We start from the raw sequence: 10,709 nt of genomic DNA on the forward strand, positions 1-10,709 counted from the left end.
TATGTTTGGGTTAATGTCTGGAGTCTCTATTCTGTTCCACTGGTCTGTGGCTCTGTTCTTGTGCCAGTACCATATTGTCTTGATTACTGTGGCTTTGTAGTAGAACTTGAAGTTGGGGAGTGAGATCGCCCCCCCCCCTACTTTTTTCTTCCTTCTCAGGAATGCTTTGGCTATTCAGGGACTTTGGTGGTTCCGTATGAATTTTTGAACTAGTTGTTCCAGTACATTGAAGAATGCGGTTGGTAATTTGATAGTGAATGCATTGAATCTGTATATTGCTTTGGGCAGGCTGACCATTTTGAAAATATTAATTCTTACTAGCCATGAGCATGGGATGAGTTTCCATTTGATAGTGTCCTCTAGTTTCTCTTAAGAGTGTCTTATAGTTTTCAGGATATAGGTTTTTCACTTCCTTGGTTAAGTTTATTCCTAGGTATTTTATTCTTTTTGATGCAATTGTGAATGGAATTGTTTTACTGCTTTCACTTTCTGTTAGTTCATTGTTAGTGTATAGGAAAGCCACATATTTCTGTGTATTAATTTTGTATCATGCAACTTTGCTGTATTCCGATATCAGTTCTAGTAGTTTTGGAGTGGAGTCTTTAGGGTTTTTTATGTACAATATCATGTCATTTGCAAATAGTGAGTTTAACTTCTTCTTACCAATGTGGATTCCTTGTATTTCTTTGTTTTGTCTAATTGCCATGGCTAGGACCTCCAGTATTATGTTGAATAACAGTAGGGGGAGTGGGCATCCCTGTCTTGTTCCTGATCTTAGAAGAAAAGCTTTCAGCTTCTTGCTGTTCAGTATGATGTTGGCTGTGGTTTTATCATATACGGCCTTTATTATGTTGAGGTACTTGCCCTCTATACTCATTTTTTTGAGAGTTTTTATCATGAATGGATGTTGAATTTTTTCAAATGGTTTTTCAGTGTCTCTGGAGATGATCATGTAATTTTTTTCCTTTTTGTTTATGTGGTGGATGATGTGGATGGATTTTTGAATGTTGTAGCATCCTTGCATCCTTGAGATAAATCCGACTTGGTCATGGTGAATGATCCTCCTAATGTATTTTTGAATTCGGTTTGCTAATATTTTGTTGAGTATTTTTGCATCTACATTCATCAGGGATATTGGTCTGTAATTTTCTTTTTTGGTGGGGTCTTTGCCTGGTTTTGGTATTGGGGTGATGCTGGCTTCATAGAATGAGTTTGGGAGTATTCCCTCCTCTTCTATTTTTTGGAAAACTTTAAGGAGAATGGGTATTATATCTTCTCTGTATGTCTGATAAAATTCCACAGTAAATCCATCAGGCCCGGGAGTTTTGCTCTTGGGTAGTTTTTTGATGACTGCTTCAGTTTCATTGCTGGGAATTGGTTTGTGTTGATTTTGTGTTTCTTCCTTGATCAGACTTGGAAGTTTGTATTTTACTAAGAAGTTGTCCATTTCTTCTAGGTTTTCCAGCTTGTTAGCATATAGGTTTTCATAGTATCCTCTAATAATTCTTTGTATTTCTGTGGGGTCTATCATGATTTTTCCTTTCTCTTTTCTGATTCTGTTGATGTGTTTTGATTCTCTTTTTCTGTTAATAAGTCTGGCTAGAGGTTTATCTAGTTTGTTTATTTTCTCAATGAACCAGCTCTTGGTTTCATTGATTTTTTCTATTTTATTCTTCTCAATTTTATTTATTTCTTCTCTGATCTTTATTATGTCCCTTCTTCTCCTCACTTTAGGCCTCATTTGTTCTTCTTTTTCCATATTTAATAATTGTGACTTTAGACTATTCATTTGGGATTGTTCTTCCTTCTTTAAATATACCTGGATTGCTATATACTTTCCGCTTAGAACTGCTTTTGCTGTGTCCCATAGAAGTTGGGGCTCGGTGTTTTTGTTGTCATTTGTTTCCATATATTGCTTGACCTCTATTTTAATTTGGTCATTGATTCACTGATTATTTAGGAGCATGTTGTTAAGCCTCCAAGTGTTTGTGAGCCTTTTTGCTTTCTTTGTACAATTTATTTCTAGTTTTATACCTCTGTGCTATGAGCAGTTGGCTGATAGAATTTAAATCTTTTTGAATGTACTGAGGCTCTTTTTGTTGCCTAGTATGTGGTCTATTCTGGAGAATGGCCATGTGCACTTTAGAAGAATGTGTATCTTGATGCTTTTGACTGTAGAGTTCTATAGATGTCTATTAGTTCCATCTGTTCTATTGTGTTGTTCAGTGCCTCTGTGTCCTTACTTATTTTCTTTGTGGTGGATATGTCCTTTGGAGTGAGTAGTATTGAAGTCTCCTAAAATGAATGCATTGCATTCTATTTCTTCCTTTAATTCTGTTAGTACTTGTTTCATGTATGTTGGTGCTTCTGTATTGGGTGCATATGTATTTATAATGGTTATATCCTCTTGTTGGACTGACCCATTTATCATTATGTAGTGTCCTTCTTTATCTCTTGTTACTTTCTTTGTTTTGAAGTCTACTTTGTCTGATACTAGTACTGAAACACCTGATTTTTTCTCTTTGTTGTTTGTGTGAAATATCTTTTTCCATCCCTTGACTTTTAGTCTGTGCATGTCTTTGCATTTGAGGTGAGTCTCTTGCAAACAGCATATGGATGGGTCTTGCTTTTTTATCCATTCTATTACTCTATGTCTTTTGATTGGTGCATTCAGTCCATTTACATTTAGGGTGATTATTGAAAGATATGTACTTATTTCCACTGCAGGCTTTAGATTTGTGGTTACCAAAGTTTCAAGGTTAGCTTCTTCACTATTTTACTGTCTAACTTAGCCTGCTTAGTGAGCTATTATAAACACTGTATGGTGATTCTTTTTTTCTCTCCCTTCTTATTCCTCCTCCTCCATTCTTTATATGTTACATGTTTTATTTTGTGCTCTTTTGTTTTTCTTTTGTCTGTTTTTGTGTGTAGTTGATTTTATTTTTTGCATTTAGTTAGTATTTGGTTGGTTTGCTTTCTTTGCTGTGATTTTATTTTCTCTGGTGACATCTATTTAGCTTTAGGAGTGCTTTCATCTAGAGCAGTCCCTCAAGAATACCCTGTAGAGGTGGTTTGTTGGAGACAAATTCCCTCAACTTTTGCTTGTCTGGGAATTGTTTAATCCCACCTTCATATTTAAATGTTAGTCGTGCTGGATACAGTATCCTTGGTTCATGGACCTTCTGTTTCATTACATTAAATATATGATGCCATTCTCTTCTGGCCTGTAAGGTCTCTGTTGAGAAGTCTGATGAAGGTCTAATGGATTTTCCTTTGTAGGTGACCTTTTTTCTGTCTCTGGCTGCCTTTAATAGTCTTTCCATGTCCTTGATCTTTGCCATTTTAATTATTATGTGTCTTTGTGTTGTCCTCCTTGGGTCCCTTCCTTTGTGTGATCTGTTGGCTTCTGTGGTCTGAGTGACAATTTCCTCCCCCAGTTTGGTGCAGTTTTCATCAATTATTTCTTCAAATACACTTTATATCCCTTTTCTCTCTCTTCTTTTTCTTCTGGTGCCCCTATAGTGCAGATATTATTCTGTTTGGATTGGTCACACAGTTCTCTTAATATTCTTTCATTCTTGGAGATCCTTTTATCTCTCTCTGCGTCAGCTGCTCTGTGTTGCTGTTCTCTGATTTCTATTCCATTAACAGCCTCTTGCACCTCATCCAGTCTGTTCTTAAGTCCTTCCAGAGATTGTTTCATTTCTTTAATCTCCCTCCAGACTTCATCCCTTAGCTCTTGCATATTTCTCTGCAGCTCCATCAGCATGGTTATGCCCTTCATTTTAAATTCTTTTTCAGGAAGATTGGTTAAATCTATCTCCCCAGGTTCCCTCTCAGGCTATTTCTGGGTTATTCTGGTCTGTATCAAATCTTCTGCTTTTTCATGGGGATAGCAGTCGTCATGGGCTGCTGGCATGTGTGTCAGCTGGGAGAACAAAATCCCTTCCCGCTTGCTTGTTGCCTTCCACTCCTGTGAGAATGGCAACCCCTAGAGGCCTGTGCTGGGCAGCTGTGCACTGACGGGGGTCTCTGAGCCTGGCCCTGGTGGCTGCAGAGTAGGCTCCATGCGGCTGCTGTGGGCATGGCTGGTCTCAGGCTGCTACTCCGCTATGGCGGGGCTGCTCCAGAGGGGGAAAGGGTGGAAGGCTGTTTATCACCATGCAGTGAATCAGAGCTGCACCGCTACCCAGGGAATTAGGGAGCCTGGAGTTCCCCGGGATTCCCAGCTGCTGGGCTGGGTGTGCCAGGTGCTTCCATTCAGCTGTGAGGCTCCTGTCCCTTTAAGACTTTCAAAAGGCACTCACCTTTCTTTTCTCCCAGGGGCTCTGGCTGTGGGGACCTGCTCGCAGGTTTTACTGTTCAGTTTCCCTAGTATCCAGCACACCATGTACTGTGTGTCAGAGCTCCCAGTGCAGATGACTAGGGCTGGGTATTTAGCAGTGCTGGGCTCCCACTCCCTCCCCACTCCAACTCCTCTCCTCCTGCCAGGGAGCTGGGTTCAGGGGCATGCTCAGGTCCCCCAGGCCACGGCTTGTATCTTACCTCCTTCGTGAGCCGCTGGGTTATTGCAGGGGTAGATGTAGCCTGGCTGTGGTACTATATCTTCTGGTTCCTCTTTTAGGGACAGTTGTATTTGTTGTATTTTCAAAAATATATATGATTTTGGGAGAAGATTTCCGCTACCCTACTCATGATGCCATCTTGGCCCTCCCCTTGTTATTTTATAATTAAAATTTGGCATGACTGATTTCTGGGGATTCGTAGTTGTTTCTGTATCCTCACATGGAGGAGGTAGGAATCCTCATCGAAAACAAGCACAGTCCACTGGATCCTGCTCACCACGGAGGAACCTACATATGTACGTTGTTTATGCACGTGGTTAAAAAAGAAGTGCAGAGAAAAGTCAATTGCTCTCCCACTCTGTTTCTCATTTTCCCTAACCACAGGAAACCACTGTTACCGTATTTTCATGTATCCTTTCAGAGATGGTCTACACAAATTCAAGTGCATATTATGATAACAGATAACTTTTATGAGCACATATGTGCCCAGCACTGTTTTAAGCTCTCTTCATAAAGAATTCCATTTATTCCTCTACAGTTTATCTCCAGTCTGTCCTTCCATTTCTATTACAGTGTGTCTCAAGAAGCTGCAGTTGGGAGTCAGAGCTCACTGTCTTCTCTGGCTGAGTGAGTAAGGTAAAACCCATCGGTTTTTCTGGGAGTTTTCTTCATCTATAAAATTGCATATTGGATGAATCGATGATCTTATTATTTAATCCCATACAGTCATTCTACAAAACAATGAAATATTCCCAGGTGGCCATGAAAGAGATAAAAAGTAGGCAGCTTGAGTTGAAGAACAGCTGGAAGAAGTACTTTTGAGGATGGTTTGAAAACCACTGGCCTAGATGATGTCTAAAGGTTCCTATATTACTTTCTTATGGCTGCTGTGACAAATTCCCATGAACTTGGTGGCTTAATACATGCATCACTCTCTCAAAGTCCCAGAGCTCAAGTCTAAAACCAGCTTCACTGGGACAAAACCAACGTATCATCAAGGCCACCCTCTCCCTGGTAGCGCTAGGGGAGAATTTGTGGACTTGCCTTTTCTACTTGTAGAGCTGCATTCTCATCTTCCCTGCCTTGTGACCCATTCCCCCATCATCCAAACTGGTAGCATAGAATCTTGCTTCAGTTGTCACATTGTCCCCTTCCTCTGTTTCTAATCTCCCACTCTCTTCTTTTTAATAAGGACACACAGTTTTACTATTAGGTGCCCCCATGACAATCTCTATCTATCTCAAGATCCTGAGCCTCATCACATATGCAAAGCCCCTTTTGCCACATGAGATAACATTCACAGGTTCCAGGGCTTAAGACACAGGTATCCTTGGAGGCCATTATTCAGCTTACTACTTCAGTCTTCCTTCTGGACCCCAAAGATTAATATCCATCCTATGTGCAAAACACATTCACCTCCTCCCCAAGTCTCCCAAAGTCTCTACACATTACATATCAAGTCCAAAACTTTGTCTGTAAATCATTTAATCAGACATGTGAGAAACTTGGTATTGTCCTCCCTGAAACAGAACTTCTTTCCATCAATGGTCATGTGAACTAGTAAGAAATGGACTTCCAAATTACAGAGCTGGGTAGCCATAGGAAAATAGTTGCAGACATTCCCTCTCCAAGTGAAGGAAAACAAAGAAAAGAGTTATCAGCTCCAAGTAATCCTGAGAGCCAACCAGGCCAACTCCATGAGGCTTCAAGGCCTGGGAATAATCTTCTGTGGCTGGAAGCTCTGCCCTCTGTGCCTGAGGCTCCACCTATTACATCCAACGCTCTGTCCTCACAACCATCCTTCCATTTTTCTTGAAGGATAGTATGTGTTTGCAGGTGAGTACTTTTATCAGCCTGTTCCCTTCCTGTAGAATTTTGAGAGTCCAACAGGTTTTCTTCTTTCAGTCCTCTCTCTGACCCATTCAGTTCGAGTTGGCAGTGTTTATGCTGACACAACATTCTCAAAACCCTTCTGGGTTAGTGTGTGTGTGTGTATATGTGTGTGTGTGTGTGTGTGTGTGTGTGTGTGTGTATGTGTAGGATTCACTCCTCTTTACCAGTTGATCCTTCACAGATCTTCCCAGATAATCCTATCTCTTTTCTCAATTCTATGGGAATGGTGGAGGTGATAAATAAGTATTTGAAGAAATAATGGCTGAAAACTTCCCAAAGGCATTCAGATTGTGAAAAAAAATAATTAAAAACTGTCTCTATTTGCAAATGCCATGACAGTCTACATAAAATACTCCAAGCAACGTGCAAAACCAAACTCCTATATCTAATACATGCGTTTAGCAAGTTGGTGGGCTATAAGATCACTGCACAAAAATCCATCACACTTGTATATAACAAAAAAACTATGAACATGGTGACAAAAAGTACAATACCATTTACAAATGTCCTAAACAAAAGATATTCCTATGAATAAATCTAATAAAACCTGTACAAGGTCTGTATGATCCACATCTCAAAATGCTGAGGAAGGAAATCAGAGACCTAAACAAATGAAGAGACCTACCATGTTCACAGTTTGGAAGTGTTAGCAGAGTAAAGATGACAATTCTTCCCAAATTGTTCTGCAAGCTTAATGCAATTCCTACCAAAACCTCACCAGGCTTTTTGGAATGTAGAGAAGCTTATTCTAAAATGTACATGGGATGACATGAACCCCAGAATAGCTAAAACACGCTTGATAAAGAAGAATAAAGTAGAAGGAATCACTTTGTATAATCTTATTCTTATTATACAACTATGGCAATCAAGAAAATGTGACATCAGCAGAAGTATGGACAGATGTGTGAACGGAACAGAATATAGACCCCAGAAATAGAACCACACTATGTTCAAGTGATTTTTGAAAAAGGTGCAGAAGGGATTTAATGGAGAAAGGGTAGATAGACTTTTCTACAAGTGTGCTGGTGTCATAATGGGACATCCACAGGCAAAAAAGAAAAAACAAAATTATCTTTGACCTCAACTTCACCTTGCATAAAAACTAACTCAACATAGTCACAGATTTAAATGCAAAACTATAATAGTTTAAGAAAATATCACAGGAGAAAAACATTTGGATCCAGAGCCAAGCAGAGTTCTTAGACATGGCATCAAAAGCACAATCCATTAAAAAATTAATAAATGGGACCTCATCCAAATTAAAAAATTTTCTCTTTGAAAAGCTACGGAATTGATGAAAATGTTAGCTACATAATGCAGAAAAATTCGGAAACCAAATATCCTTCAAAAGACTAGGATCTAGAAAATAAAATCAACTCTCATGTCAACTATCAGCAGTGAAAGAAAGCAGGTAGAAAATGGGCGAAAGACATGAGCAAGTTTGGCAAGGAGGACAGACAGATGGCAAATAAGAATATCAAAGTATCATCCACATCATTAGGCATCAGAAAGGGAGATATCGCTATACACCTATTAGAATACCTAAGAAAAATTTTAAAAGGGGGTAACATCAAACACTGGCAAGAATGTGTGGGGAAACGGATCACTCATGCATTAATGGCTGAAATGTAAAAAAGGCTCAGGCAATTTTTAAAACATTACGGCAACTCCTCTGAAAGTTAAACATGAACTTAACATGTATGGCAGAACTCTCACTGTGGTATTTAAATTAAAGGCTTAATTTCACAAAGAATCTTGTACAGTTTTTCACAGCACCTTGATTTGTAATACTCACCTAATGGAAATCCCCAAGTGTCCCCGGATGGGTGAATGGTTAAAGAAAGGGTGGTATAACCACATCACGGAATTCTACTCAACACTAAAAAGTAACACATTCTTGACAAATACAAAAACTCTGGTGGATAATCAAGGGAACTGTGTTGTATGAAAAAGAGCTAATCCCTAAAGTTACTAACATATGATTCCAGTTCAATAGTTTTGAAATGGCAAAATATTATAAATGAAGATGGTTTAGGAGTTTCCATAGGTTAGGTATTGGGAAGTATTCTAGAAGGGAGATAGGTGTGGTTATAGAACAGAACACTATAAATGAAGAAATAGAAACACAAAATGGTAAAATTAGAGAGATTAATGTGCTGATGGAATTCTTTGGCATCTTGTCTATTGTGATGGATACATCTACCCACATGTGATAAAACTACACAAAATGAAGTATGCACACACACACACACACACAGATATACACTGGTATAAAGAAAAATCTAAATGAGATAAATGTATACTATCAGTGTTAATACCCTGGCTCTAATATCATTTTGTAATATATCATCATTGGGGAAATGGGACAAAGCGTCCATAGGGCCTCTATGTGTTATTTCTTACAACTGCATGTGAATGTACAATTACCTCAAAACACAAAGTTAAAATATATTTACTTTTTTTTACAAAAGAAAAATGTTCATCCCCATCCTGAATCTATGCTGCATTCCTCCAGGGGAAGAAACACCTAGTGCATCTTTTATTGACATGGCACAGATTCCTGAGGCATAGTCTTGAGGCAGCAAAAGGGGTTGCTTCTATCTAACTTTCTTACCATCCACCTACCAATATTAGGATTCAGAAGGAAGATAGAACAGAGAGTCATTTGCACAATTAGTGAAATTGAAAAATGAAATCAGACATTCAATAATGAAAGGTAATTGTGATCACATTTGAATTTTTTTTTTTCACTGAGGACTAGCTTTCCAGTTAAGTAACATGCTGACGTTTCCCATAAAGTGAGTGAAGTATGACTGTGGCGCCAAGATTTAGAAAAAGGATACTCAAAGCACATACAAAATGTACAATATACCAGGGACTGAATCACATGTTGCCAATGAAACATGTGAGAGGGCTGTTTCCAAAATTCTGTTAGGATATATAAGGGGGTGGGGGAAGAAAACCTTACCTTAAGATTCTGCTTTGGAAAACTCTCTGCTGTTGTGATCTGCACCAAGCAATACTCTGCCTAAAGAAAGCTGTTAAGTGCTTTATCATCCCAGCCTGCCCATTTCCCCTCTGGACAAGTGGGACTCTAATCTGGCCCCTTGGCTGTTTCCTGCTGAGGAGTCTCTGGGGCAGTACTAGACGTTAGGCTGGGCTCATGTCCTGTCCTTCGAGGGAGGGAGAACAGGTTTTCTAATGATCCCTACCTCGGGTTGTTTGGGACCTTTTCTGGACCCCTTAAACACTTCAGCTGTCCATCACCTACTGTGAAGTCAAAGATTTATACTGTCCTTACACCACATATGGTAAGTAGTATTCACGGGGCTTGAAACCCCAACAGCCTGATGAGGTCACCTCAACTGCCAGTGGCATTTTAAAGATGGATAATGGAGTCTTTGAAGGGTCAGTGTACCTGGCCAAGATCACCTATCTTCCACGTGGTAAATAAAGCCCTATCACCAGGGAGCTAATCTTAAGGATTTTGCCATCAACTGGTTGCTCATTTTCAAACTAACGGCCCTTGCTGCATAGCCGATACATTTGGACATTGGATCTCTGCGTTTGAGACCTGGCCTGGTAGAAACCATGGCCAGGCAGTGCCCAGGCCACATGCACTGACAGTGTGCTTTGCTTTCTTTCTTTCTTTTTTTTTTTTTTTAGTCCCTCCTATCTTCAAGTGACTTTTCCTGAAGTGGATGCCCCGTTTTTCGCTTTCTACCCAATGGATCCAAGATGCCAGGGGCCCTGTGGACACACAACCTTTCCCCCCTGCGCGCTCCATGGTACGGGGTTCCTGGGGGTGAGTCATGAGTCTGGCCCCGCCTCCCAGCATCGAGCTCTGACTAGAAGGGGGTCACCTGACCTAAGCTCCGCTAATAGAAGTCCTCTCCTGACCAGTTTAACTTCGACAAGAAACCGTTGAGCCTCCACGCACCGCCAAGACTGATGTTCTTTTGTGGCAGCCTCCTGAGAGGAAATAACGGGCTCGTGCTGCTGAGGTCTTGGATGGTTCCCAAGTTTTCTCCAACTCTCCTAGCAAGTAAATTACCTAGCAAGTATGTAAATTACACCAGTGTTCTCTCGATAAATGATACCTATATTGGTCTAAATTACCCACGGTCAAGGTTTGGAGATTAAAAAGACAGGAAATCCATTCAGATTGGAACCACTTTCCTCTCCGCTCTCTCTGCATCACCCTATTCTTACATGTGAGTAGCTTTTGTTGTATCGCTAACAAAGTCATAC

Source organism: Manis javanica, chromosome X (assembly GCF_040802235.1).
Source record: "Manis javanica isolate MJ-LG chromosome X, MJ_LKY, whole genome shotgun sequence".
Classification (NCBI taxonomy): Eukaryota; Metazoa; Chordata; class Mammalia; order Pholidota; family Manidae; genus Manis; species Manis javanica.